The sequence below is a fragment of the Callorhinus ursinus genome, unplaced genomic scaffold (genome assembly GCF_003265705.2).
Source record: "Callorhinus ursinus isolate GAN/ISIS: 27379988/994484 unplaced genomic scaffold, GSC_fseal_2.0 scaffold6, whole genome shotgun sequence".
Lineage (NCBI taxonomy): Eukaryota > Metazoa > Chordata > Mammalia > Carnivora > Otariidae > Callorhinus > Callorhinus ursinus.
Window position 1 is genome coordinate 80,117,112 of NW_027397068.1, and position 7,378 is coordinate 80,124,489.

Consider the following 7,378-nt stretch of genomic DNA (forward strand, 5'->3'; position numbering starts at 1 on the left):
AACTTATGTAAATGCTCCACTGGCAAGGGAAACCACCAGCCTACACCCCAAGTGTGGCCGTGCATAGTGCCCCTTTCTAGAGGACAGTCCAGAGTTTTTACAGTGGAGACACCTGACACACACCTTCCTCACCTTCCGGTAAGACTCAGGGGAGCAGAGGGTTTATCTTTTGATTAATTTTGTAGCCTCCCAGGTCAGTATGTGTTCAGTGTGAAGCTCCTATCCCCGAGCACTTTCTTCCTCTTATTATCTTCTCAGTGATTCAAGAGAGAAATAAACATGAGTCATTCCTGCTTTGGGGACCCAGGAGAAGTTATGCACGAGCTCAAGAAATCTTGTGGTGGACAGGACAGTTTCTTAGGCTCACAGAGAGATACAAGGTGCTTAAAATGCCTGTGTGTTGTTATTGGTGTAGATGTTCTATTTCCTCACTCTATATGGGGCAATTTCTTGTATCAGCTTCTACTAAAAATCAGTTCTGGAATCGTGCTCTAACTTGAATAAACTTTAACAAAAGAGGCCTGCACTGGTGTTCAGGCCTGTCCCACGGCAAGGACTCGGGACGGATGCTCTGGGTGGAGACAGTATACTGGTCCTACAGCCCCTGTACCAGTAGGCCGGGCTCAGCTAACAGAAAACCAAGGACTCTGGGGATGATGAAATAACTTCCATTTCCCACCTGCATCATCGTGGAACTGTGACATGGGTGGCAGGTGGGCTGAGGGCCTGCTTGGGGATGCCCCGCAGGCTTGCCCATGCCGGGACCCCTGGAGGACAAGCCTGAGCCCGGAGCAGGGATGCAGGTCCTTCTGGCACCCGTGCCTTGCAGGGCCTCCCTTTGGAACTGGCACTCTATCCCACATGCAGCCCACAGCCCCGGAGGGTCACAGGATGCAGCCTTCTGGAGGGAGGCTACACTCTTCAGGTGGCAACAGGCAGAGAGGAAGGATAGAACCATCTGCTACAGACTCTAGAACCCAAGCACAAGGTTTAGGTTGCCTCCCATGATACATGCAAAGTTATTCAAGGGTTTAGATTGAGGATATGATAAAAGCAGAGACTGAAGGCACTCGATCTAGAAGCTGGTTACAAGAGAAAAGATAAAACTATCAAAACATCTTAGTGCCCTAGCCATCAAAATCAGTTATAGATGTTTCTCAAATTATTTTAAGAGATAATACCTAACTAGCTAAAAACTAGAACCTTGGACTACTCAAACATGACTGTCGCACAGAGGCCCAAAGTGCCCTCAGACGTGGCCAACGGGAAAGAGGTGTGGGGCCAAGAGCACGGTGCGGGGAGTCCATGGGGCCCGCTTCCCACCCTCAGAAATAGAAGAAGAAAACACACTGTCCTGGGAAGATATTCATCCTGACGTGAAGTGTACTACTAACAGAATATATTGATTTACAGCCCTAAGTAAAAGTCTTCTATTACCTCATTAAAACATAGAAATTACACACATCAGGTCTTTGTCAGAAAAGATAATTACTCAAGGTCTGGGGTTCTCCCAAAAGCATGGCTCCACAGAGCCACGGGCTTGGATCAGGTGGGGACACTGTGCTAGCCATCGCAGTCAAGAATACCGTCTGGGTAACTCTTCTAAAGAACTAACACAGACTGAAAACTTTTTTACATATGGAATCCAATGAATTAAAAAATGTTGAAGTATATTGTCAAATGTTCTCTGCAATTGATCCTGTTACCCTCCGTCTCTGTCCCTCCTCTCCTTCCCTGTCTCTCATTAAAGGAATAGTGCTTATGGTGCATGTATTCTCTAAAGATAAAGCCCCACTTATTTAAGGGATGGAGCACTGGGTGTTCTACACAACTAACGAATCATGGAACATTACATCAAAAACTAATGATGTACTATAGTGGCTAACTGAACATAATAAAAAAATTTTAATCTAAAAAAAAACCACTACATAAAAAAAACAAAAAAATTAAAATGTGATGACTTAAAAAAAGGGGGGGGGTCGAGGTGCCAAACTTGAGTCTGCAGTTGGCTTTTGTCCTGCCTTCTGGAGCAGGGGATGGAGAGCAGGGGGTAAGAGGTGCTGGCGGAGGAGCTGACACATCTCCCACCTGAGTCTAGATGCTCACCGCAGGTTGCGAACTGCTGCTTCATCCAAATTGTGCCTCTCATTAAAATACTCATTTGTGGGGGAAGGTTAGTTTTGGTTCATATTCATTTTGATTTTCTTTATTGTTATTTTTGGGGTGGAATTTCTTCCTGAGCTGAGGGATGATGGCAGTGTGGGGGAATATTTGCTAAGTTGTTTTGTTTTCCACTCATATTCATGTTAAGAAATATATTGGCTTTAAAGCATTAAAGTTTGACTGACTTGATTCTTTTGCTACTTTTCCTTTGAGACAACAATAGTGCAAACTGTACTCTAGACTCTCCTTTTTAAATTCCCTTATGGTGTTCATCTCCGATGTGCCCTAGCAAATGAGCAGAAGCCTGGTCACCTCCAAGGGGCAGAGCAAAATGGCCTCGACCCCAGGTCCCACCCCTCCTCACACTGAGCCCGGATAGCATGGGGTTCTGCTGTGGCAGCAGGACCTCACCGATGGGAGGCTCTGTCCATTTCCCAAGTCTGGACTCTGTTCCTCACTCAGCTGGTTGTTATTAAGGCCCTTTGCAGTAGCAGCGAGAGATTAACCGTGGCCAAGTGTCTGAATCCTAACACAGACAGCCAAAATCCAATCTGCCACAACCAAAAGGAGGTGAGAACAGGAGGGCATGTGGTTTCCGTGTTGCTCACTCGTCTAGGACTCTACAACACCATTTCAAGATAGACCAAAGTATTCAAAAATCCACAGGGTGATGTGCATTTAATTAAAGTAACATCGGTGATTCTTAGGGATGATAATGGCTTTTCCAATTCAGTAAGAGGGAGTCGGTTCACAGCAAGTTAATGCAGCATCACAGAAAGGAGAGCCCCGGGGTGGAAGCTGGAGCACATCTCTGACAGCCATGTAGGAGCCAATCTTGGGTCCAGTGGGGAGTCAAGCCTGGGTCACTTCATCCATCAGGTTTAAAATACAAAAAGCAATGAAAATGAAAGGCTGCACTTTTGTACCCACGGCAAGTCAGGAAGGCTGCTTGGCAGTTCCAGAGGAATGTTTCTGGCTTATGGTCCCTGGGAACTGGGGTGACTCCTTCAAATGGCAAGCACTTCACATGCTTGCTGGAAATAAACAAGGAGACACAGAGCTCCTTCTCGGAAGCTGCTGGTCACATCAACTGCTGCTAGCTCGCCTTCCCTCCCCACTCGCATGGAGCTGCAAACCACATTCAACTGTGCGGGCGTACCACACTCAATTTAACCCTTCCATTTGCTAGCCACGGCCGTCATCCACTCTCTGCTGTTGGAAGCAACACGGTAATGATCGATAGTATACAAATATTTTCTGATTTTACCATGTTTTTCAGAAAGTAGTTTCCATTTCTGCCCCCATGACAAACTACATTTCCCGGACTGTTCTCTTCCTGAAAACAAAGTGCTAAATGCAATTTGAAAATCGTCTTTTTAACTGCCCTGCTGAGATGGCCAGGAAGTAAGGAGCCCTCAGTGGCCCAAACCTGAAGTGTACATGGGGACCTAGGGAAGTAAGAGAGGTTGGGGCAGCCCCCAGGCAGCTGACAAGCTCTAAGGAGACAGTGGGCTCTTACAAGTGCTGCTCAGGCATGTCTGCAAAGAAGACGTCTAAGAAGCCTAAGAAGGGAGCCGAGGGGCTACCACCTCCTCACCTTGAGAAGCAGGCTCATTTGGGGCATCCAAACAACCCTGCAAGAGGGGAGCCCCATCCCCCGCCCCCCAGAGGACCTGCAACCACAAGCCAGGTCTTCACCACACTGAGCCTAGCTTCAGACCAGGTCTAGGCAGGAAATCCTTCAGAGCAATGCTGGGTTGTGGGTCAGGCTTTGTCTTGACTGATTAGGGTTTTTTAGATTTCATTTTGTCTAGTTGACCTATCGGTTGCTGAGAGAAAAGTGTTAAGAGCTGACTCTGGTTGTGCAATTATCTATTCCTATTTTTAATTTGGTCAGTTGGGCTTCATGTGTTGGGGGGGGGGTCTCTCATCAGGCACCTGCACCTTTGTAATTGTGTTGACTCCCTAATGAAGAGAAGAGAATTTCATCATTGCAAACTCGCCCTTTATCTCCAGCAGTGCTCACCACGTGGAAGGTTCTTTTCTTTGACATCAATGCACTTACTCTAATGACTTCCTCTCAACATCTGCATGGTCTATTTTTCCAACACTTTATGTTTGACCTATCTGTGTCTTCTTGTTTAAAGTTTGTCCTGGAGGCAGCATATAGTTTTTACTTGCTTTTTATCCACCCTGACAATCTCTGCCTTTTATTTGGAGTGTTTAGGCCATTAACTTTTACTGTAATTACTGATAAGATTTAATACAGTCTAGCATTTTATTTATTGACTTCTGTTTTTCTCCCTCAGACTTTTGCTTTTTGTTCTACACACACACACACACACATTTTTCATAAATATATCTTTCATAAGGTTATCTTCCGTATCTTTTCTCTTCTTAATCCATGAAATGGTGAGCAAGAGAGACAAGTATCATTTCTCACAATAACTAATGTGGTTTTGGCAATCTCTTCTTGTAACCTCTAGATTTTTTATTCCACAAAAATGTATTTCATGTTATTCGCTGCATAAAAATCTAGAGACGTTAAAAGTTCTCTTAATTTTTATGATTTTAATAGGCATGGGATCCCAGGTTTTGTGAGGCTTAAATGTTATACGATTTTCTCTTTAAGGCAATTATAAACATAAATCTAGGAACACATGAGAATATGTATTTAAAAGAAAAGAATAACATAAATTAAAAATTTTAAAGATGACAATTGTCACAATCATCACACAATCCAGGAAATAGCATGATGTTTTTATCACTTAGCTGCACAGCACACCCACTCTGTGACCCTAACTGCATTTTCTGCACACTGGTTTGTCTTTTCTTCTTAAGTATGCCTATTATGACACTGAGGTGGTCAGCAGACTTGGTGACTGGAGCATTTCAAGAAGTCACCCCAGTGTAAGGACACAGAAGTGACAGGGCCCCACACACATCCTACTAAAGCTAATCCAAAACACCCTGACTCCAATTCCTCCTCGCCCACTGGGAAGGCCCTGCAGCAACCCTAGAGTCCTCCCACAGTGGGAAGCAGGGGCTGGAAAGAGGTGGTCATAAACGCCTGTTAAATTTTCACAACAATGGTAGCATGAGCATGCTGCTGGCAACCCAACAGGTCTGGGGAAGAGCCTTACGCCTCAGCACTGTCAGCCTCGTGGAAAACCCACTTCTCAGAACAAATGACTGAGAATAACCAACACTTACCAAACATCTTGCTTCTTCCCTAACATCACCAGGATTCTGCCACATCTTGGGGTCTCTTCTTGGTTTTCCATTTCTTAGCAACATCAGGTGCCAGGAAACACTGGGGCGACTCACAGTTTGAAGAAAAGTTGTTTAAATAAAAGTCCTCCCTTCATGTATTTATTCATGCAACAAATGTTTAATGAGCCCTATTGTCCTCCAGGCTCTATCCCAGTTCCTAGAGATACAGCACCATGAATGAAACAGAGAGTTCTTTCCCTGATGGAGTTGACAGCTTGAGGAGATAGGCAGTCACTGACAGGAGATTATTATTATGGAAATGCAATAGTCATAGAAAGACATTCGCTAGTATGCACTAAAGTGAGATCAATTCAACCCATAAAGCCTTCCTGAAATCTTACAAGAGTTACACACAGTGAAGACATCTAACTGGGGTCCAGCTGATAATTTGGAAGAATTATGAGAGATAAAAATTATCAGAGAACACGTGCTCAGAGTGAAGCACTGAGATTTCAATCGTACTCCTTAATTTGTAAAATCCAGGCTTCAAACCCTACCTCACCTTGCAGGGTTTCTGTCTGTTTTAGATGAGGTAATAGATCACAGTGGCAGACGCCATGTAAGCTCTGGTGGCAGTTATTTTAAATGATTGTTTAAACTGCTTATCACACTAGTAATAGTCATTTTAGATAGTGTTATTATTAAAATAGGAATCTAAAAATTGACTGACGAGGCCATGTTCAACTAATGTTCTGTTTCCAAGAGATATACCTAAAACAAAGCAACTCATAAAGATTAAAATTTTTAAAAGCACCAATCACACAAGCAAAAAGGAGGATTACCCATGTGATACTTTATAATGTACCATTTAAGGTAAAATTGCTGAATATGCTGAATAAAATCATTTCTAATACAAATGAGACAAACTCTGGAAAGAACAGGGAGGCGCCACGTGATGGAGGTGGAGATGCTAATCTCATCTACTGTCCCGCTGGGCAGACCACTCCAAGAAGGACGAGTAAGACTCAGGCCTAAAATATCTCCTTAATGGCACATTTTTTCAAGATGAACATCTTCCCAGATAATTGCTGCCTTTGTGATAGATCCTCATAGGAAGTGTGGGCCAAGCTGGGGTTGGATGGGAGGAGCAGACCAGAGGAGCTGACAGAGATACTGGGGTCTCAGCCGGCATTTCAGCCTCTTACAGCAGCAGGAGGAGGGGAGGAGGTCAGAGTCCCTGCAGGTGGCCCAGAGGTGGCAAGAAGACCAGGTATGTGCAAGGTGAGGAGGAAGGTTCCAGTGCAGACACTGACAGGGCACCCCGGAGCAGGTGCCCCTCAATCCACTACGAACACCACGGCTTGTTTCCATGGTGGAGAGCTTCAACTCACAGGACAAAGTGACAGGACGCGGGCACCAACAGTGAAGGTGCCCTGGCTGGACGCGCCATTCCTGAGCCTCGGTCCTGCCCCCACGGCGGTGCACGCACAGCGCTCACGTGACCCCAGGGCACCATCTACACAGAGTTCTGGTCGTCCCAAAACACAGAACTTCTCAGAACAAACAGCCGTTTTTCTGTCTCTCCAGGCCGTGGGTCAGCAGGGTCTCTTTATTACCTCTGGGGTCTTCATGGTAACCTGAGACCCCGAGCTTCTGCCAGCCTTCAGGGCTCTGAGAGGGCTTTTCCAACCCCCAAAAGTGGATTGGTGCCCCCCCCTGCATGTGCTTCCATGGAGGACATGCTGGAGGCTAGCACTTACCAGGCTGCTGAGGCCCCACCCCTGCCCACTTTGTCCCTCATAAGATCCTGAGGTCCTGATGGCAGGACCGTCTTATCCACCATTGTAACCAAGAGTGGTTCAAGAGCCCAGCACAACTCTTTGTTGAAGGAAGGAGGGGTGGAGACTAAGGGAGGGATGGGAAGGATAGAGAGAGGGAGGGATGGTGAGGGATGCACGGGGAGGGAGAGATGGGGAGGGAGAGATGGGGGAGAGATGGGGAG